At 40.9% G+C, this 23,785-nt stretch overlaps 1 protein-coding gene across 2 annotated transcripts in view; it reads left to right on the forward strand.

Annotated features, from left to right (window-relative positions):
* The window catches only part of LOC132827309 (protein-tyrosine sulfotransferase 2-like), a 69,981-nt gene that overhangs the window by 16,473 nt on the left and 29,723 nt on the right, over positions 1-23,785 (forward strand). For both annotated transcript variants that reach the window (XM_060843950.1, XM_060843948.1), the window contains exon 2: positions 15,744-15,835. The gene's annotated coding sequence lies outside the window, so the exon portion shown is untranslated. The remainder of the gene's footprint in view (positions 1-15,743; positions 15,836-23,785) is intronic.

Genomic DNA, 23,785 nt, shown 5'->3' on the forward strand with positions numbered 1-23,785 from the left:
CTGCGCCATTGTCACCATTTTCTAATTTGGTAAAGACTGAAACAAAGTTCTCATTTATTATCTCTGTACTTTTTTCAATGAGCAGCTTACCCTGCTTGATCTTATGGGCTCTGCTCTATACTTCACTGATCTTTTGTTGTTTATACGTTTGTAGAACATTATTACCGTTTGTTTTAGTACAGCCTGCCATCCTTTCCCAATGTTTTCTCTTAACAACCTTTATTTCAGCCTTGGCCTTTCTTCTGTATATGAGAGAATCGTCCTCCTCCTTTTTTGCCACTATTATTCAGGTATGCGTTGTATGCTTATTTTCTCATCAATCTCCTTAGTCATCCAGTATGCTACCTTTTGGATTCTTTGTACTTATTTCTCATGGGTATGTACCTAGTTTGCACACTGTTCATCTCTCATTTGAAAGTTATTTTTTAATCTACCATTTTATCTAACAAGCATTATCTAATCAATGTTCTTCAGTTCACCTTTTAGACTCGTAAAATCTGCCTTTTTCCAGTCTGTGATCTTTTCAAGCTTCTTACTGAACCTTTATTAGATTATGATCACTTTCGCAAGTGCTCCACCACTCTGGTGTTTTCCATTTGGCCTCCCTGATTTCCTCAGACCAGATCCAACGTCCTCCCTGATAGAACTGAAAATGTACTGCTCCAGAAAGTTGTTCCTTCACATATGGCAGCAGTTTCACCCCTTCTGTGCCCCACACCCTACCTTTTGTTTCCAATATACCAATGGCTCATTGAAATTGCCAGCTATTATACTTGCAGATTTCCATAATCTGCCAACAAATACCCTATTCTACTTCCCACTCTTTGGAGGTCTATAATAAATAACCAACAAGGTCAACATTACTTTCCTAGCTTGGCTTATTAAATACCTCATCTGACCTTCTGCAACAGGACCAGCCTTTGACCTCAGTCTCTAGCACCTAGCCCTTGCGTTACCTTTTCCCTCTCCCTTTTTTTGCGCAAGTGTACAGGATCAGTGTCTTAATGTGTGGAAAGTCCAACACCGGCATCTCCAAATCATTAATGTGTGGGCCCCTTCTCTATCTTAGCTCCTGAAATGCACACTGACTGTTTCTGAACTGACTTCAAGTAGGATTGAGTGAGAGTGTCTCTTCTTCTTTGTTTTGCCTCATTCTCTGCTGACTTAGATTCCATTTTGAATATCTGAAAAAAAAAGGAACTAGGTTAGAGTTGAAAGAAAACCAAGTGAAATGTGCATACTTGCATAATGTGCATCTCTAAAATTAGAAGTGATTGCAGGATAAGGGAAAATAGGAAGTGAAGAGGGCGATTAGGTATAGAAACTGTCATCATTGTTCCATCAGGTGGTTGCAACCTTTGTGCCTTTTTCTACATAGAACAATTGAATGAATTGCAGTTACAAATACATGCTAAATTGAATGATCCCTCAAAGTTGCCACCCAAGTTGATAGGATTGTTAAGGAGGCATGTGGTGTGTTGGTTTTCATTAGCGGGGGGATTGAGTTTAAGAGCCACAAGGTTATGCTGCAGCTCTATACAGCGCTGGTTAGACCACACTTGGAATATTGTGTACAAATGTGGTCACCTCATTACAGGAAGGATGTGGAAACTTTAGAGAGAGCGCAAAGGAGACTTACCAGGATGCTGCCTGGACTGGAGATAACTCTTTTTAGTGTAGGAATGCAGGTAGATCTAATTTACTGATGACTGAGGGGTGTAAACAGAGTGGAGAGCATTTTAACACCTTCCTAACAATCCTCTCTCAAAAATACCATGCTATGATTCAGTATCACCTGCCACCCTGTGTTACTGCATCTTGTTTCATACTGAGCAGAAAATGTGTTGCTGGAAAAGCGCAGCAGGTCAGGCAGCATCTAAGGAGCAGGAGAATCGACGTTTCAGGCATGAGCCCTTCTTCAGGAATGAAACACTCTCACAGACTTGCAAAGGACCTCTACTGTTCTTCATCCACAGGAGAATCCATACACTAAACAAACCGTTCTTCCTAGTCATATCGGAAACAGGCTTGCTACCACAGCCACAACTTCTTCCTCAGCACCTGCCTACGGAACCAACTGACCCTGCACGGACTCCGGACTACGTTCAGACCAACAAAATTTGGACCCAACCAGGACAACCAGTACCTACAACAAATCCGAAGTCTCCAGCAACAGACCTCCCTCTGGATCCTCTGCTCCACGCTTGCAGTCATGCGTCGTTACCTGCAATTAGCCCTATCCCAGCTCAGGACAACACTCTCTCAGACTTGCAATAAACCTCTACTCTTCTTCATCCACAGAAGAATCCATACACTAAACAAACCGTTCTTCCTAGCCATATCGGAACAATTTCTCCTCTTGTTTCACACTATCAGTATCTCTGCATACTTTCCTAAAGAGCTTTTTTACAACAGCTGGTACCTGCTGAACTATCCATTGATTCCTTTGCAATCCCTTCAATTTGCAGTAATTCTCCTTTTTTGCCCATCATCCCATATTCAAGTGTGAGGTGTTGTGCTTTGGAAGATCAAATGTTAAGAGAAAATGGAACCTTCAGCTAACGAAGGAGTAGTACCCTGACAGCTTGTGATTTCATGTAAATCTGTTAAAACTATAATCTGATATTGTGTGACTTCTTACTTTGTCAAAAAGTGACAACCTCAATCTGTGCCATTAAACTTGATAATATTGCTTCCACAGCCTTCAGTTATTGGACTGACATGGCGTCCTATTTTCCTCAGTTCTGTCATTGATAACAGCACATGTAAGTGCTTCACTGCTTGCTGTCAGAGACTTGAGCTTTGACTTTTCATTTATTTTTCCTCCATTTTAAATATTTTTTTTCTCTCAACTTTTGAAGCACCTCTCCCAATCCACATTTCCTGCCTTACAATCTCAGAGTCCTTACTAGCACTTTTGAAAAAACTGTGTTGGACATTTTATGCATTAGAAATATAAATATGAAAGCAAATTGATGGGCTTTAACTTTGTTGCTCACAAAGCTGTAATATGTCTCACTTCAGTAAGCCTTTTGAGTTTCAAGTTTCCAGAAAACCTATTCTGGAAGTGCACATTAGTAATCTCAAAAGACCTGTGTATGCGTCAGTTGGAAACTTATCAAAATGGTAACTTGTCTTCTGTTTCAGTTGTTGGTAGATCTTTATTTGTGTTTTGGAATGCTTTGTTTTTAATCCTCATGGTCTTATTGAGTCTCTGTTTATTGATCAGGTATATGTAGGTCAGGTTTAATACAGTAAATCTAATTTTGTGAACATGCTGATAAAGCAGCTTCAGCTTTGTACTGCAGTTTTGTGATATCTCATTATGACTGTGTTAATACCTTTTCTGTTAAATTGATCCAATTGTTTGTGCTGCCATCTTGCTGTTAAATGTGAAGCAAAGTATTAAATTTAGCCCATTTTGTGCCAAGGTTGCTGAAGTAGGGAAAGCTGAACATACACTCTTTATTACTTGAGTCAGAAATGGTTTCTGCTTACGACCACTTGATCTGCCTTTTGAAAAGAGACAAAAATAACACAATCCTTTCAAAATTCTTTGCTTGCTTACACTGTTCTAAAAGTGTAATCCTTCTACTGTAAATAATTTGCAATTTCTGAACAAGATGAAAAATTCTATAATTGAAAATGTGTTGTTGGAAAAGCGCAGCAGGTCAGGCAGCATCCAAGGAGCAGGAGAATCGACGTTTCAGGCATGAGCCCTTCAGGAATGAGGAGAGTGTGCCCAGCAGGCTAAGATAAAAGGTAGGGAGGAGGGACTTAGGGGAGGGACGTTGGAAATGTGGTAGGTGGAAGGACGTTAAGGTGAGGGTGATAGGCTGGAGTGGAGGCGGAGAGGTCAGGCAGAAGATTGCAGGTTAGGAAGGTGGTACCGAGTTTGAGGGTTGGGACTGAGACAAGGTGGGGGGAGGGGAAATGAGGAAACTGGAGAAATCCTGAGTTCATCCCTTGTGATTGGAGGGTTCCTAGGCAGAAGATGAGGCGCTTTTCCTCCAGCCGTCATGTTGCCATGGTCTGGCGATGGAGAAGTCCAAGGATGGAGGAAAGGTTGGACAGCAGAGGCTTCTATCTGCTGGAATTTAGATAAGAGGCAAACTGTTTAAAGCATGAGATCTAGAAGGGTCTTGTGAGGGTGGATGTGGAGAGGATGTTCACTTTTTGTATGGGAGAAACTAGGGATCATTGTTTAAAAATAAAGAGTCACCTATTTAAATACAGTAATTAAAAAATGTCTATGGGTCATCTGTTTCAATTGCCTCTTGAAGAAGTAAGCTCAAGTCTAAAATGTTTAAGGCAGAGGTAAATAAATCTTTCATAAGTAACAAGTTAAAAGGTTGCCAGAGAAAAATGCAAATGTGGATTTGAGGTTACAGTCAAATGACCCACTATCTTGTGATATGATCTCTGATACTACTGGACAAGCCAGATGTTGTGCAATTCTGTTTTGAAAATGAAATGTTTATTACATAGAGGAAATGAAGATAAAATGGAATCATCCAAGCTTTCTACACACAACACTAAAAGATTTCAAACATGGCAAAATACAATCTCATCTATTCCCTACACTTTTTTATTTCCCTTTTCACATCTAATAGGTTTGACCTGTTCCAATTTGTGGTCTTGGATACTTGATGGTCTTTTCCTTGATTATTCACACAACTGAACCTTTTAAACATTTTTATCTTCAACTAATCCCTTCAGGATTCTAACAATTTCTGGGCTGGAATTATCGAGCTAGTGCTGAGATGTTATATTTCCTGTGACTAGAGCATGATGTACAATAACCTTGTTATGGGTTTAAATCCTGATCACTGAAGTTGATCTTTGCATGAGACTGATGTCATGGCAAATCTTGGACTCTAGGTTCATTACATTTGGACAATGAACGAGTGACAACTCTAATCAATGGGATACTTCCCCATTTCTAACATCAACTTCATTTCTCACGTCTTTTGATGCTACACTTGATCTGATATCAAGGGCTGATCTCTTGAGTCCCAAATCTATCCACTGATCAACATTCACAGGTCGTGAGTGTGATGGAATGCTAGGATATCCTATTTGCTAGGATAAGTGCAGTTCCGACAAGAAAGAGCTTGACACATTCCAAGACAAGCCCACTTGAGTGGTACCTCCATCAAATAGCTTAAATATCTCATTCCCTCCACCACCAGCTGACAGTGGCATCAGCATGTATAATCTACAACTATGTTGTAGAAATTTGTCAAGACTCTTTCAGCAGTGTCTTCTAAGCCTGTACAAGCTCAAAGAACTGGGACATTTGACATATGCCAACACCACTGCCCGCAGGTCATGCACTGTATCAACTTGAAACCGTTCCTTCATAGTTGTCTGATAAATATTCCAGAATTCCTTCCATAACAGTACTTTGAATGCACATACATGAGAGACTGCAGTGCTTGAAGCTGGTGACTTATCGCCACCTACTCTGATTATTTGGAATAGACAGTACATTCTGGCCTTAGCAGTAATGCATGAATTCCAAGAGTTTTTTAAAAAAAACTACTTTATCACCCCTGTGCTCACCAACATCTATGACTTTTGTCCTTCGCTTCAGCTGCTAGACCTTTTGAATGTTTCCAATATTTTGGCTGTATGGGAAATATTGAAAATTTGAAATTTTTTGTGTAGCCAATTTACTTTAACAGGTTGGTGGTCCTTTGTTCAGTGTAACCCAACAGCTTTATTATGCAAATAGTTTAGGTGTGACCAACACAGATCAGACAATGATGTTTGTGAACTGAGGCATTAAATTGATACTTGTGTCTAAATTAACATTGTAACAGGGAGAGGAGTAGTTTCACACTTTACATGGGATACATGTTTGTTCTGGTAATCTTTTGTCACCCCATTTCTTCTCTAGTGCTTGATTATTCTGGATTATACAACACTGGCAACTAAAATAACCTATTTCTAGACTGTAATCCATGCCTCTCGGAGAGGTAGGAAACTAGAGCAATGTTTACTTACTTGCCAAATATCTCTGAGAGATGTCTGTTCTTCGTTCAATAAAAGTTTTGCAGCTTGGCCCAGGGAAGATTGGTTTTGTGTTCTGCAAATACAGTAATGCAGCTTATTGTTCATTTATCTCAAATTTTACTTTTAAAAACAAAGTAATACATACCTGTAAATTGCTGTTCAACATGATCCTGCATTCTGCTGATGCATGTCAACTTCTAACATTGCAATTTTTCAACTTTTAATAGAGTTAATTTCCTTTGGTTTTTATCTGACTTGCTGTTAGATTGAAATTTTGTGAGTGGACAGGAACATTTAGATGGTCACCTTCAGAATACTTACTGGGTACTCCTTTGCCTTTGCGATGTACATAATTGTGTTTGTGCAAGGCAGCCATATGTATGAGAATCACGTAGAATTTTTTTAAATCTGGGAATGCTGCCTGCTGTTGGAATTGCAAAAGCTGCAGGAAGAAATGTTATCTTCCCTGTTTTAAAAGAACAATTGGTGTATTGTATAATAAACAGCAAGACAGTGTTTTGTAAGTAGTCTATTCAAGTTAGGTTAGCTTTTAAATACAGCAGGTTTCTAGTTATTAGACTAGTCACTTAGGGATAAATTGTGACTTAGTTTTTACAAAATTTAATGTGTAACTAATAAGCTGTGCATGTTAGTGCTAATATTTAAAAAGATGCTCTGAAAGTGTGAAAGGATTAAGGTAATTTTCTAATTGTTCTTTCTCTGAACATTACTTGATGCACTCCATAATGCTTTTGCTATTAGCAACATATTCATTTCCGTTTTTAAAAAATCTTACAAGTCCACAATTGTGATCCCATGAAATGCAGTCCTGTAGATTCCGGAAGGAGCTATACTTGTTTGTTTCCTCAATTTTTAAAAAATATATGTAAAGATTTATTCTTTGGAGAAGGATGTATATTTGTGGTTTTAGCTAATTGAAAGTAATGCTTAAATGAGAGTATAACTTTGATAAGCACATACCCCCTCCAAATAGTCCATGTTATGAGACTACTGACTCAGCAGGGATATTTGGAAGGGACTTCATATTGGGTACATTAACCCGAACAGGTCCAACATGATGATTAATACAGTTGGGTTTTTTTTTATGGTCATCTACCTTTTAATGGGAATGGTGAATTGTGATGCTTATGGAATTCTTATTGACAAAATAGGATCTGTTCAATTTGATTTAAAATATTTGTTGGTCTGAGAAAATTTGGAATGTCAAGGACAGTGGAGCTGATATTGGAACACCATTTACTCTGGCATGTGCAGATTTGTTGAGGCAGTCTTAATTTCACATCAGGCAAAATAAAGTGTCTAAGCTTTTACTCTTGGAGCACCAGATACACAATGTTTTAAAAATGCCAGAATGATAGTTATGTGCAAAATAGTTCAGCACTGAGGATTTTCTTCATCTAGTACTGTGTAATACAATTGCAAGCCTCCAAATAAAAAATGGAGGTCGGAGGGTTAAAATGAATACAGTAATAACTGTAAAGGGAGAATCTAAATTTACATATTAAATCCACTAAACTCACTAAGATATTGAAAAAAAAGTGCAATTGCTTTTATAAGCAATTATTTCTTATCCGAGTTCTGGTGCATGATCGTTTTAAAGTGCTTTATTGAATTAAATTTCAGAGGTTCAATATACCTTGAAAAATAAGATGTCAAGCTGGAAATTGGGCAAAAACATAATTGCTGTACCTATTTGCTGTATACAATCATTAAATTATGCAATCATAAAAGAATACAATCTATTTTATACTGATTTAGAAGAGCTGGTGTTGGACTGGAGTGGGCAAAGTTAAAAGTCACACAATACCAGGTTATAATCCAACATGTTTATTTGGAAACAGTAGCTTTCGAAGTATAGCTTCTTCATCAGGTGGTTATGAAACAGAACTATAACGCACAGAATTTATTGCAAAAGATTAGTGATTTCATTGAACAAACTTACATTGCTAAGTCTTTCATCTTTTAGAACGGATTTGTTGGTTTCATTTCTTTAATATATAAATCTCAGAACTTCTTTTAAGTCACGTTCTCAAGATAACTTGATCTGTTTAAGGATTGGTGGTTGTTTTAAAGGTGAGAAGTGGAGGCATAGGGAAGGTCTTGGCGAGGTGCTCGTCCTCATCGAAAATGTGTTGCAGGCTGTGAAGAATGTACCGTAGTTTCTCGGCTTCCAGGAAGTACTGGTCAACAAAAAGGGTACTTTATTGGTTGCAACCTGTGACTGTGTCTCCTGAGGAGGTCTTACAGTTTCTCGCTGTGGCACGTCAGAACTGGCCATCAATGAGTTGAGCATCATACCCTGTTCTTAGGAGGGCATCCTTGAGCACCTTCAGGTGTCTGTCACATTCCTTCTTATGTGAACAGGGCTTGTATGTGCAGGGCTTGTACATAGGGATGGTTGTTTAATATGTTCAGTGTGGAAGCGAGACGCGTGTAGCATCATGAGGTTATCCGTGGGTTTGTGGTAGAGTGAAGATCCCATCCTTGATGGAGTTGCATGTGTCCCAAGAATGAGACGGATACTAAAGAGTAGTTCAGTAAGTCGGGTGGGATGAAACTTGTTGATATCACTGTGTACTTGTTTCAGTGACTCTCTCTCCTGCGCTGACTATGTGCTGCCTTTGTCTGTCCTTCTCCCTCTTAAAAGTACTGTTAGTTTGATTTTTTTTTCTCAAGTTCCAAAACTATGCAACAGCATATAAAACAGTAATTGCTGCTGCGGGCATTCGAGGAAATCGCCTCCAACACAAGGATGTTGCCAGTGTTGGAAGATGTGAGCTATAGGGAGAGGTTGAAGAGGCTGGGACTGTTTTCGCTGAAGCATTGGAGGCTGAGGGGTGACCCTGTAGAGATTTATAAAATCATGAAGGGCATGGATAGGATACATAGACAAGGTCTTTTCCCTGGGGTGCGGGAGTCCAGAACTAGAGAGCATAGGTTTAGAGTGAGAGGGGAAAGATATAAAAGACACCTAAGGGGCAACCTTTTCACACAGGGTGGTGCGTGTATGAAATGAGCTGCCAGAGGAGGTGGAGGCTGGTACAATTTCAACATTTTAAAAGGCACCTGAATATGGGTATATGATTAGGAAAGGTTTGGAGTGATATGGGCCGGGTGCTGGCAGGTGGGACTAAATTGGGTTGGGATATTTGGTCGGTGTGGACTAAAAGGGTCTGTTTGCATGCTGTACATCTTTATGACTCCTTACCATGGGTCCAGAGGAAGAAAGTATCATCGATATATCTGATGTATAGTGTTGGTTGGAGGCCATGTGCAGGAAAGAAGTCTTGTTCGAACCTGTGCATGAAAATGTTGGCACATTGGGGTGCAAGCTGAAAATGTGTTGCTAGAAAAGCGCAGCAGGTCAGGCAGCATCCAATTGATGTTTCAGGCATGAGCCCTTCTTCAGGAATGAGGAGAGTGCCAAGCAGGTGAAGATAAAAGGTAGGGAGGAGGGACTTGGGGGATGGGTGTTGGAAATGAGATGGGTGGAAGGAGTGATAGGCCGGAGTGGGGGTGGGGGTGGGGGTGGAGGTCAGGAAGAAGATTGCAGGTTTGGAAGGTGGTGCTGAGTTTGAGGGTTGGCACTGAGACAAGGTGGGGGGATGGGAAATGAGGAAACTGGAGAAATCTGAATTCATCCCTTGTGGTTGGAGGGTTCCTAGGTGGAAGATGAGGTGCTCTTCCTCTAGCCGTCGTGTTGCTATGGTCTGTCGATGGAGGAGTCCAAGGACCTGAATGTCCTTTTGGTGGAGTGGGAGGGGGATTTAAAGTGTTGAGCCACGGGGTGGTTGGGTTGGTTGGTCCTGGTGTCCCAGAGGTGTTCTCTGAAAAATGTTCCGCAAGTAGGCGTCCTGTCTTCCCAATATAGAGGAGGCCACATCGGGCGCAGCGGATGCAGTAAATGATGTGTGTGGAGGTGGAGGTGAATTTGTGGCGGATATGGAAGGATCCCTTGGGGTCTTGGAGGGAAGTAAGGGGGGAGGTGTAGGCGCAAGGTTTGTATTTCTTGCGTTTGCAGGGGAAGGTGCCGGGAGTGGAGGTTGGGTTGGTGGACCTGACGCGGGAGTCACGGAGAGAGTGGTCTTTTTGGAACGGTGATAGGGGAGGGGAGGGAAATATATCTCTAGTGGTGGGGTCCGTTTGGAGGTGGCGGGGTATCTGGAGGTTGGTGGGGTGGTAGGTGAGGACTAGTGGGGTTCTGTCCTGGTGGCAATTGGAGGGGCGGGGCTCTAGGGCGGAGGAGCGGGAAGTAGATGAGATGCGGTGGAGAGCATTGTCGATCACGTCTGGGGGGAAACTGCAGTCTTTGAAGAAGGAGGCCATCTGGATTGTTCGGTATTAGAACTGGTCCTCCTGGGGAGCAGATGCGGCGGAGACGAAGGAATTGGGAATATGGAATGGCGTTTTTACAGGGGGCAGGGTGGGAGGAGATGTAGTCTAGGTAGCTGTGGGAGTCGGTCAGTTTATAGTAAATGTCCGTGTTGATTCAGTCATCCGAGGTAGGAAGGGGAGGGAGGAGTCTGAGACGGTCCAAGTAAATTTGAGGTCGAGGTGGAAGGTGTTGGTAAAGTGGGTGAACTGTTCAACCTCCTCGTGGGAGCACGAGGCAGCGCCGATCAGTCATCGATATAGCGGAGGAAAAGGTGGGGAGTGGTGCCAGTGTGGCTGTGGAAGATGGACTGTTCCACATATCCTGCGAAGAGGCAGGCATAGCTGGGGCCCATGCGGGTGCCCATGGTTACTCCTTTGGTTTGGAGGAAGTGGAAGGATTGGAAAGAGAAGTTGTTCAGAGTGAGGGCAGTTCAGTCAGTCGAAGGAGGGTGTCAGTGGAAGGGTACTAGTTGGGGTGCAAACCTGGTGCTGTGATATTTAACTTTATTGTGTACTAGCCTCTAATACCATCTGATTTAATCTACTGTTCCTTGACAATGTTCGAAGAAATATGGGATTCTACATGTGATCTGATGCCATCCAACTGTAAATTGCAACCACTTCTCTTGATTGACAATTTTGACACAATTAAGGCAGATATCTAGACTTGGATATGCTCAACGTAGACTCGCAGGAGGATGTAAGAACACGACAAACCAGGCAGCAACGGGACGTGGAAAAGTCAGTGTTTCAGATGTAAACCTCCTTCATGACTAAGGGGTGGGTGTAAGGTGAGCTGCAGATAAAGTGTGGGTGGAGGTGGAAGGCAGGGCAGGGCAGAGCAGGGTGGTGAGGTGGGGTAGGTGAACACAGGTAGAGTGTATGATCTGGTTCGTCAATAGGATGACTGAATCGGGTTGATGGCTGGCTGGAAGGGAAGGTCAGTGAGAGGAGTGGAAGGGAGGGGGAGAGGCTGGAAAGGGAGGTTATTTGAAATTGGTGATCTCAATGTTGAATCCTCCAGGTTGTAGGCTGCCCAAGCAGAAGGTTGTTCCTCCAGTTTGCAGTGGAGGGGGCCAAGGATGGTCATGTTGGAAATGGAGTGGGAAGGAAGGGCAGTGGGCAGTGACTGGGAGGTTTGGTCAGCCCCTGCGGGCCTGGCTGAGGTGCTTGGTGAAACATTCCCTTAGTTTGGTCTCCCTGATATGGAGAAGACCACGTTGGGAGCTCCGGATACAGTCAACTAAGTTGGAGGAGAGGCAGGTGAATCTCTGTCTCACCTGGAAGGACTTTTTGGGGCCCAGGATGGTGAGGGGGGTGGTGTGCCGACAGGTTTTGCATCTTTTCCGGTTGCAGTGGACATGCTCAAGGCTGTAATTTTATGCTTCCTTCACAGTTATTCCCATCTCCTTTCTGTGGGGCAGACTGGCTAGGGTGACAGAGAATTTGTTGACATGATTGCTCTGCCATCTCCGCTGCTTGCAGCAGAATAAGTGCCTGTGACTTGGCAACTTTGGAATAGTTGAGGCCCTCCAGACAGAATTAATGGCCTTGTTCTGCCGTAACTGTTCTCCGTGCCATACAGTGAAGTTTGTTTAACCCCGGTGGCGGCAGTAGATTGATGTGATGGTATTAACGGTTAGCAAGAGAATTGGACAATATCCTCTCAAAATATCCTTGATCTCGTTCTGCAAAACAAAGTGCAACTGAATCCAGTCAGGTGGATACTGGAAGCAGTTATGTTGCCTAATAGAAGGATGAACTCTAATCATTGAGTGTTTTTCAAAATGGAACCAGTAACGTATTAGTGTAAATAGAATTGTCAAAGTCTTTAAACTGAGGAAGTTTGGGTAGAAGGAGTAAATTAAGTGGGAAAGGATTGTGTAGTTTAATGCACATTATCTGTTTCATCACTGCTGCAACCACTTCCAGCCCTCCCACTGACATCACCTGCCTGAACACCGCCAATGTCGCTTCCATTTGTGACGTCACCCTCAATCACACAACCACACGCACTCCTGTGATAGTCTCCATCCCACACCAGGTCCTAGCTCCCAGCAAGAGGTTCTCACCATACCCCCATACCTCCCTCTCATTTGAGAATGAGTTTTTAGTGCTCAGTAAAGGCCTCACCTTCATTCCACTATGCTCCCAGATCAATGGGTTTGACACACGTTACAATGTTGAACATTTCTTCCTCTGCCTCTGGGCTTATGCTTTCCATCAAGACTCCCGGCCACCCTCCAAGGACCTCTTCTCCCAACTCCAACGCACCCCATCCATGGGACACCCCATGATGGTCTCCCTTATTCCCAATTCCTCTGTCTCTGCTACATCTGCTCTCAGAAGGAATAATTCCACTATAGAACATCCCAGATGGCCTCCTCCTTCAAATACCACAATTACCCTTTCCATGTGGTCGACGATGCTCTCTAGTGCATCTCTGCACTTGAATCCTACCCCTCCAATCGCAACAATGACAGAACCCCTGTAGTCCTCACCTTCCACCCAACCAAAATTCGGATACACCAATCATCCTCCACCATTTTTGCCACCTACAAACAGACCCCACCACGAGAGATATTTCCCTCCCCACCCCATCTGCGTTTTGAAGAGACCATTTCCTCCACGACTCCCTTGTCACAACCCCCCCGCCCACCAACCCATCCTCCCCTCCCAGCACCTTCCCCGGCATTGCAAGAAGTGCAAAACCTGCATCCACACCTCCCGTCTCGCCTCAATCGAAGGCCACAAAGGATCTTTCCACATCTGACAGAAATTTACTTGTACTTCCACATACGTCATCTCTTGCATCCATTGCACCCAATGTGGTCTCCTCAACTATGGTCTCCTATTGGGGAGACAGGACACCCAACTTGCGGATCATTTCAGAGAACATCTCTGGGACACCCGCACTAACGAACCCCACCATCCTGTGGCTGACCACTTTAACTCCCCCTCCCACTCTACCAAGGACATACAGATCCTGGGTTGCCTCCATCATCAAACCCTAACCACCCAACGCCTAGGGGAAGAATGCCTCCTCTAACTGGGATCAATGTGGATTTCACCCATTTCCACATTTCCCCTGCCCTTTCTACCCCCCCCCCCCCACAACCTTATCCCAGTCCCAACCGACCTATCACTTTCAGCCCCAACTTAATCTACCTATCACTTTCCCAGCTATCCTGCTTCCCCCTACCCGCCCCAGTCCCCTCCCATTTATTTATGCCCGAAATGTCCATTCTCCTGCTCCTCGGATGCTGCCTGACCGGCTGTGCTTATTTAGTCCCACACTCTTTGACTCTGATCTCCAGCATCTGCAGTCCTCACTTTCTCCGAGTTAAGGAAGACCATAAATAGTGAGGGAATGAATACAGCAGGGTTATAAAAGATGATTTACATTTTAAAAACACAAGGAATTGTTATTAACAATGATGTAACTGTCTGTGCAACAGTGCACATGGTGTTAATAATTATTGCTGTCAGCTCCCTTAATTTATTATGAGGAATCACATCTACTCTCTGGCTGAGTTATGGCCAGAAACATCAGAACTCTGAATCAGAAGAACATTTAGATATGATAGGTGGGAAATGGAGGAATTACACATTAGTAATAGCAGTGTGTATTGGGGTGATGAATGTTGTTGTCAATCAATAAGACACAATCTGTGTGGATAATGACAAAGATAATAGAGGTCTTTTGTTATTTCTGCTGCGGCCACAAGGTGAAGCAAGAATCAAGACATAAATCAAGGGTAAAAAAATTAATTTACAAAGTGCATTATGTCTGTCTCCTCCCTAACAAACTTTAGGGTAACATGGAGTTCTTACTCTCTTAAATGAACTTTGTATATATTTCAATAAACCTTTTCTTTTTGGAACTGGTGGGAATTGAGCCAGGATCCTGTCAAAAGCACTGTGCCACAAGCACATAACATGTGCCTTTGTAGACAGTTTCTAATCAACCTATTCAGAGGTGTAATTACATACCTCAAGAGCATTTTGGACTTCAAACTCGGCCTCCTGATTCAGAAGTAGGGACACTACTACTGTGCCACAAGACTGAGATACACTTCACCTTTTGCATCCTTAATCTTGTACCATTAGCACAAAGTCCCTTTTTCTTTAAATCAACTTTTTAACCATCAACAATATTTCCAAACAAAAGAGAGGCAAAAAAGATGACTTTCTGTATTTTGTGTAGCTCATTGTAACTCTCTTCCACATACCAATCTGAGTATTTTTACCACAGGAAATAATTGAGGAAAATATTGCATATCTTTTATTTAAGGGGAGGTTAGACAAGTACACATGGGAGAAATTGAGATAAGATTGCAGGTTAGGAAGGTGGTGCTGAGTTTGAGGGTTGGGACTAAGACGAGGTGGGGGAAGGGGAAATGAGGAAACTGGAGAAATCAGAGTTCATCCCTTGTGGTGGGGGGTTCCTAGGCGGAAGATGAGGTGCTCTTCCTCCAGCCGTCGTGTTGCTATGGTCTGGCGATGGAGGAGTCCAAGGACCTGCATGTCCTTGGTGGAGTGGGAGGGGTAGTGGTAATTACCTGCACCACATTTTTTTGACTAATTTAAGGAAAACTGGAATCTGTAGAGAAACTGAGGGGCAGAATTATTTTTGTTAGGATAAAAATGAAGTTAGTGGTTATTGGGAGGAGGCAAAAAAGACCATCTGAAACAAATGCTGTGCAGAGCTAATGTAATTGACCGAATGATCTTTTCTTTCACATTTCCTGTTCTCTCTATATTTTGTCAATTAATATTAGTATTGTGTGGGGGAAATGGGACGTAGCTGTGGATGAGTTTTTACTTTGAACTATTGCACTTTGAACACCAGGCACACGATTAAAGAAAACAATGTGAATTGCTGGCTAACTTAGCACCTTTGGATCAGCAATCATCATAGTTAATCTTCTCTGAAGACTTTTGTAAATTGAAGCTGCATGCGTAGTCCAAAATTATCCTTGCTAAGGTGTAAAATTGTACCTTATGCTGAATTGTCTTGTAACTCTCTCACACTAGATATTTTCAATGCCAAAAATAAAATACAACAGATAATGGAAATCTGGAATAAAAACATACCTGTTGGGAATATTCAGCAGATTGCACAATATCTGTGAAGTGAGAAACAGTTAACATTTCAGATTCATGATCTTTCACTATTTCTGTCCAATTCTGGAAAAAAAAACACTTAATCAACTTTTTGCTATTGTCACAAATTTTGAAATGTTAAAATACATCATTTTATTCAATAACTTTCATTAACAAGTAGTTCTAAACTGCAGCAGTTTTCAATTTTGTTTCTCTTCCCCCAGGTTTTTGTAATTTATTCATTTACGTGGAAAAGACAGCAGTAGATGTCAAAATGATGATTTCTCAACACAAGATTGTTAATTCTGCCTCTGAGGTATGCCTGATGTTAAATACAGTATATTTCTAGAAACTGCGCAAGTGAAAATTCAAATGTAAACCCTTTTCTGATGTAAAAATATTGTAATATTTAGTGTTTTTAATGTGTGCATATGTACATGTCACATTTTCTAACTGAAATTGAAAAGTTATTGGTAAAATAGTTTTGCTTCTGAATATAACTGGAAACTAATAGTTGATGATTGTGCTTGAATTTGGTATGAAATGCGAGTTCCAGGAATGTATTTGAGTTCAGTTACAGTGCACCAGAATGACAGTATATTATCTTTGATTCATTTCTAAAATACAATTTAGTACATGGGGTTCTGATGATTTTAAATAGTGATATCTTTGAACAATTGATTGTATAGTTATAGTTATGTGCACAGAAACAGACCCATAGGTCCAACTTGTTCATGCTGACTTATCCATCCTAAACTAATCTTGTCCCCCTTTGGCCCATATCCCTAAAAGCCCTTTCTATTCATGTACCCATGCAGATGCCTTTTAAATGTTGTAATTATACCCACTTCCACCACTTCCTCTGGCAGCTCATTCCATACATGCACCATCCTCTGCATGAAAAAGTTGCACCTTGGGTCCTTTTCACATCTTTCTCCTCTCACCTTAAACTATGCTGCTTAGATTTGGGCCCCCTATCCTGGGAAAAAGACCCTTGGCTATTCACCCAGCCTTTGCCCTTCATGATTTTATAGGATCACCCCTCAGTCTCTGACACTCCAGGCAAGTGAAGCCCCAGCCTTTTCAGCCATTCCCTACTGCCCAAACCCTCCAACGTGGCACTATCGTTGTAAATCTTTTCTGCACCTTTTCAAGTTTAACAACATCTTTTCTATAGCAGGTAGACCAGAATTGGACACAGTATTCTAAACATGGCCTCGTCAATGTCTTAAACAGTTGCAACATGACATCACAACTCCTATACTCAATGCACTGACCAATAAAAGCAAATGTGTCAAACGCTGTCTACATGACACTCTATTTTCAAGGAACTATGCACCTGCGCCCCTAGGTCTGTTAGTTCAGCAAAACTTCTCAGGTCCTTACTATTAAGTGTATAAGTCCTGTCCTGATTTGCCAAAATGAAACACCTCACATTTATCTAAATTAAACTCCATCTGCCACTCCTCAGTCCATCTGATCAAGATCCTGTTGTACTCATATAATCTTCGCTGTCCACCCCATACCAATTTTAGTGTCATCTGCAAACTTACTAACCAAGCCTCCTTAATTCCTATCCAAATCATTTAAACTTTTGATGAAAAGCAGTGGACCCAGCATCGATACTTGTGACATACCACTGGTCACAGGCCTCCGGTCCAGAAAATAACTCTCCACTACCACGCTCTGTCGCTTACCTTCAAGCCAATTTTGTTGGCTAATTCTTCCTAGATTCCATGTGATCTAACCTCACTAACTAGTCTACCATGTAAAATGCCTTGCTGAAGTCCATTTAGACAACATCTGCCACTCTGCCTTCATCAATCTTCTTTGTCACTTCTTCAGAAAAACTGAGTCAAATTAGTGATTGATGATTTCCCACTCACAAAGCTATGTTTCCCTAATCAGTCTTTGCCTTTCCAAATGCATGATAATCCTGATCAAAGCTGATTTTTTTTTTGCATGCATGCATTCTCCCAGTTTAAGTTATTGTGGATGGAGTTTTGTTAGTGCATTGGCTTGCTTCCATTGGGAACAGGCTTTAGAACCCTCACCTTCGACTAGAAGATCTTGACCTCCAGGTTATTGCATGCCATTTTTGAACCTACCTAGTTTTCTTGGTGTAAGTACTGTCGAAACTGTTTAAGACTAAAACATTTATAATTCTTGATGTTTTAATCATATACTGACTTTACATTTAATACTGAAAGGTATGCCAGTATGTGAAAACACATGAGGTCAGTGCTGAGATAATGGCCGAGTCTACGATTATTCTTAAGTGTTAAGATTTTTGATTGAAAAATAACCACAATATAAATTTAATATCAAGTTGATACTGATTCAGTAAGTTTAAAAAGGCAGAAGCTTTGAACACATTTATTTTGTTTATGGAGAATATGTCTCATGTATGGGTCCCTGGTCTCTGTACAGGCCTTGAAATGATAATATAATGATGAGCAGTGTTTGTTATTTCTAGCAAGCGTACATGAGCCACAGTATAAGGTTGATTGTCTTATATTAGTTTTTTAGTGCAATTATTGGTGTACTCAGGATCATTTAGCAAGTGCATCTCAATCATAGCATATCTAACAACAGACACTTCGATGTTGAATTACTTTGGAGCTGGGGATCTGGTAGTTCTTTGGCATTGCCTCAGCTAAACAGGCCCTCTTTTCCGAGAGTATAATTTGTTGTGATTATCCAAGCTGGACGTTTCACAATTTGTCCTGATGAATGCAAAACACAAAGTTTTGTACTGTCAAATGATTGAATTGCATGTTTGTGAGTAGACCCACCCCCTTAAACTGCATTGAGCTGATTTAGTGATACTTTGTTTAAAGTGATATCAGTACAGTTTAACAAATCAGAAATAAGTTGTTATTAAAACTCTTCTATAATGTTTCTATAAACTGTCATTGTAGCCAGTTGCTTTATTTATAGTTATCAACAGGAGAAGACAATTGGGCTCAAAAACTCCCTCAAGAGTTTTGGCAACCCAATGCCAAGTTTAAATTAATTAGAATGAAGGGATTGAATATATTTCACAGTGATTCTCACTTATTGCAAACCCTGTGGAGAAACTATAAACCAAAATAATCAAATTTACCTAACTATGTAAAGTCTTGTTTGCATCTTGTCTTGCAACATGAAACAGATCCTAATGAAATGAAACCTGAAGTACTGGGCAAATCATTCTTCATATTAAGGAGGCAGATTTACTTTTAAAAGAAGAAACAACAAAAGTAGATTCTGTAAAGGTTCTGAGACTAGAAATCAGTAAGTATAACTCTAATTCAGAAGGGAAAGAGGACAAGAACAATAAGTTGTAGGCCAGTTAGCTTGATGTCTGTTGTAGGAAACATGTTAGGATCTACCATTTAAGGTGACTGTAACTGTGCATTTAAAAAAAATCAAAGTAAACAGGAAGTCATGTTTAACCAATTTATAAGAGTTTTTTGAAGGAATAACATTGACAATGAATAAAGGGAAGCCTGTACGATACTTGGATTTCCTGAAGGCATTTGACAAAGTTGCCACATTAAAAGGTTATTGTACAAAGTACACTTAGTTCTTTTATAACGCGATGGTTGTGTTCTTGTGCAACCCTGCATTATAGAAAAATCACACTTTAGAAACCGTGCTTAAAGTGTTGGTGATGTAATCGCATTAGCGCCAAAACACACTTTAAAAATTCCTGCTTTTAAGTGTCCCCGATTAGGCAACCACGTTATCACATATTCGCATGAACAATATGCACTATAGCAGAATGACCTGTAGGAACTTGTGATGCATGAAGTTGCGTATTAGTGTGAACAAAAGATTGGTTGCCAAAAACAATACTGTATGAATAAATAGGGCTTTTTCTGGCAGAATGTAACAAATGGATTCCCACAGAGGTCGATGATGGGGCCTCAGCTTTTCACAAATTTACATCAGTGTCTTTGAGGGAAGTAAAGGCATGGTAGCTAAATTTATAGCTGACATTCAAATAAGAATGTATATTGTGAAGAGGACATAGAGTTGCAAGTGGATATAGATAGGTTGAGTGATGGGCAATAATCGGGTAGATATGGGAAATGTGGTGTTCAGTTTGGCAAGAAAAGTGAGAAAGCAGAGTATTACTTCAACAAAGATCAACTCAGAATTCTGAGTCCGTGTTCATGAGTCACCAAAAAATTCAGGTGCACCAAGTAATTAAAAGTGTTAATGGAGTGCTGCCTTTCATTACAAGATCAATTGAACATGAAAGTAAGAATATTATCTTCAGTTATACAGGGCATGTTTGAGACGGCATCTAGAATAATCTGTTCAGTTTTTGTCTCCTTATTTATGGAGGAGCCTTGCTAATTGATACCTGGAAAGAATGGGTTGTCTTACAAGCAAACCTTGGACAAGCTGGGCTTGTTTCCACTGGAATTTAAAAGATTCAAGGGTGACTTCATTAAAGTATAAGATCATGACCGGGCTTGATAAGGTGGATATAGAAAGGATACTTTATGTGGATGAGTCCAGAAATAGGAGGCACTGTTTTTCGCCCTTTTTTTACTAAATGAAGGGAAATATTTTCTGAGAGTTGTACAACTTTGGAATATTCTGTTTAAAATTGTTCAATGATCCCACATCCAAGGCTTTCTGAGGCAGAGAAGTGGATTCTTGTTGGCGAAGGAATCAATGATTAATGACTGTAAGTGGAAATGTGCAGTTCAAAACAGAGATCAAATATGATCTTACTGAATGGCTAAACAGGCTCAGAGGGCCAAATGGTCCAAGTCTCCTAATTTCTGTTTGTTTGCATCGATCCTTGCTGATGTGGTACCACTAAATACACCCTTCATTTTTTTTTTCAATGTGCTTACCTCCAAGGTCCATGCTTACCATTGACTTCTTAAATTGGGAATCTGCATCATCATGCTGATTGACATGCACAGGATCGTAGAGAATTTTAATTCTACATACATTTCCAACATTCTCAACTCTGCAGCAATTTAAATTATTTATTTGTCAGAAAGTCCTTTATGAATAAATGTCATTAAATGGTTTGTTCAGCTCTGGCAAACTTAAAACAGCAGGAGTAAAATTATCCACTTGACAATCTGCTTTACCTTTGTCCTGGTTAAACCATAAGACATAGGACTGGAAGTAAGGCCATTCGGCCTATTGAGTCCACTCTTTCATTCAATCATGGCTGATGGGCATTTCAACTCTACTTACCCGCACTCCCCATAGCAAGATCAAGAATTTATCAATTTCTGCCTTGAAGACATTTAACATCACGGCCTCCAATGTGCTCCATCGCAATTAATTCCACAGGCCCACCACACTCTGCTGAAGAAATGTCTCCTCATTTTCGTTCTGAATTGACCCCCTCTAATTCTGAGGCTGTGCCCATGGGTCCTAGTCTCCCTGTTTAATGAAAACAAATTCCCAGCCTCCACCTTTTCCAAAACATGCATTTTTTTTATTAGATCTCCCCCCAACCTTCTAAACTCTAATGAATACAATCTCAGGATCCTCCGCCATTCATCGTATGTTAGGCCTACCATTCCAGAGATCATCCGTGTGAATCTTCGCTGGACACGCTCCAGTGCCAGTATGTTATTCCTGAGGTGTGGGGCCCAAAGCTGGACACAGTATTCTAAATGGGGCCTAACTAGAGCTTTATAAAGTCTCAGTAGAACATCGCTGCTTTTATATTCCAACCCTCTTGAGATAAATGACAACATTACATTTGCTTTCTTAACCACGGACTCAACCTGTAAGTCAACTTTGAGAATCCTGGACTAGCACTGCCAGATCTCTTTGTACTTTGGCTTTATGAACTTTCTCACTGTTTAGAAAATAGTCCATGCCTGAATTCTTTTTTTTCCAAAGTGCAAAATCTCACATTTGCTTGTGTTGAATTTCACCACAACTTTCCAGACCACTCTTCTAAACTGTCTAAATCTTTCTGCAGCCTCCCCACCACCTCAGAACTATCTGCGTGTCCGCCTAACTTCGTATAATCTGCAAACTTCACCAGAATGTCCCCAGTCCCTTCATCCAGATTATTAATATATAAAGTGAACAGCTGCGGCCCCAACCCTGAACCCTGCAGGACACCACTTGTCACTAGCTACCATTCTGAAAAAGCACCTTTTATTCCAACTCTCTGCCCTCTGTCAGACAGCCAATCCTCAATCCATGCCAGTAACTCACCTTGAACATCATGGGCCCTCACCTTACTCAGGAGCCTCCTGTGAGGCACCTTATCAAAGGCTAATTGGTTAATTGTGTTTCATAGACACACATTTTTGTGGATGCCCATTCCCTGTGCTTCCCTATGCTGCACTTCGCCATTATCTGCAGGTCTTGTTTAAGTCTCGCCACACAGCTTCAAATTTAACTTCCTTCTCACTGGTACTGAAAAGGTGAAGGATCATCAAATCACATGGACCAATCGTTTTTTTTTGAAGAACATTATAATTGATTCCTTTATTTAACATTTTTTATTTCAAACCAATTGTTCAGAGATGTTATTACACATCTTCATCAGTCAGGGCATTGAGTACAGAAGTTGGGAAGTTATGTTGCAGTTTTACAGGATGTTGGTAAGGCCACACCTGGAGTATTGTGTTCAGTTTTGGTCACCTTGTTACAGGAAGGATGTTATTAAACTGGAAGGAGTGCACAATAAATTTACTAGAATGTTGCCTGATCTCAATGGTCTGGGTTATAGGGAGAGGTTGGACAAGCTAGGACTTTTTTCTTTCGAGCATAGGAGACTCAGCGTACCTTACATATGTGTATATCATCATAAGAGGCATGGATAGGGTGAATGCACTCAGTTTTTTCCCCAAAGTTGACAATTTGAGGACTAGAGGGCATCTGTTTAAGGTTAGAGCAGAAAAAATAAAAGGGAACCTGAGGGGCAACTTTTTTACACCGAGGGTGGTACGCGTGTGGAATGAGCTGCCAGCAAAAGTGGTTGAGGCAGGTACTTTAATAACACTTAAAAGGCATTTGGACAAATGCCTTTTATAGGAAAGGATTAGAAGGATATGGGCTAAGCGCAGGGAAATGAGGTTAGCGTGGATGGACAGTTTTGGTCAGCATGGACCAGTTTGGGTCAAAGAGCCGGTCTCTGTGCTATAGGATTCCATGACACTATAATCTCTGGAGCAGGTGGAACTTGACCCCAGGCCTCCTGTGCCAGGGGTAGGGTCCCTTGATCCCTTTATAATCGATGCAAAGTCTTAAAATTCCTTTTATTGAATGTTGTTAAAAGCTACTGTCAATTTCAGAGACACGTTGACAGAAATTACGTTTTTCCTTGCTGTACTGCCAGGTCAAAAGTTGGAATCATATGCCAAATATTACAATTATTTGCCATCACTTATCAAAAAGATTGGGAAAACCAGAATTGGTTCATGTAATTATGCACTTATTAATTGCACTTTAATTCTAATATCAAGGAAATCCGGGCAGACAAACAGAAATCTTGTTGAGGTGTTCCTCCAAAAAAAGGAGAAACGCAGTCAGATTGAGGCCAGCTCTTCTGAGTGCTTTGTGTAGTACAATTGAAGCATTGTTGTCATGAGAACACCTATACTGTTTTTTATTCTCAGTAAAGTTCATTGAGATCAAATTAAACATTGTACATTTAAGCTTATAATGTAATAACAACAGTTCTGAGACCATGCCAATTCATTGTTACTCAAGTCTTCTACAGTGGGTGCTGGCAAATGTGACATAGCATGTGTGCATTATAGCAAGATATGTATATTTATTCTTGCTGTGCCACTGATATTGAAATGCACTTTTAAAAAATTTAATTCAATAAAAAATTGTCACCTGCATAAAATAAACTGGATGAGGAAATGGGATTTGATTTAATAACAACTTACCATTTTTGGAAAAGCAGTTTGTTTAATTTGCTTTGTAGATTTGTAAAATTGCTTATACTGGGTGTGAAAGCTTGTTCTCTCAATGTTACACAGGTTCTCGTCCTCTAAGTGTGACACCAGTTGGGAATAGAAAATCCAAAGGCCATTCGCCATGTGTTTACTCATTCAAGGCTCCAGCCACCTAGAATGACTAAGTTGAGCTGGTCATTTTGAGAGTGAATTTAGTGTCGGACTTTCTTTCAACATTAAAGAACTAAAAAGCGAACAGATGCGCAAAGCTGCACCACTGCATCCTGCATATCTTTTGCTCAAATTCTTGAATATTGAACGTTATTTGAATTTTTAGTGGTTGTTTATTACTTGCAAAAGAAAAATAACATTTG

The sequence above is a fragment of the Hemiscyllium ocellatum genome, chromosome 24, assembly GCF_020745735.1.
Source record: "Hemiscyllium ocellatum isolate sHemOce1 chromosome 24, sHemOce1.pat.X.cur, whole genome shotgun sequence".
Lineage (NCBI taxonomy): Eukaryota > Metazoa > Chordata > Chondrichthyes > Orectolobiformes > Hemiscylliidae > Hemiscyllium > Hemiscyllium ocellatum.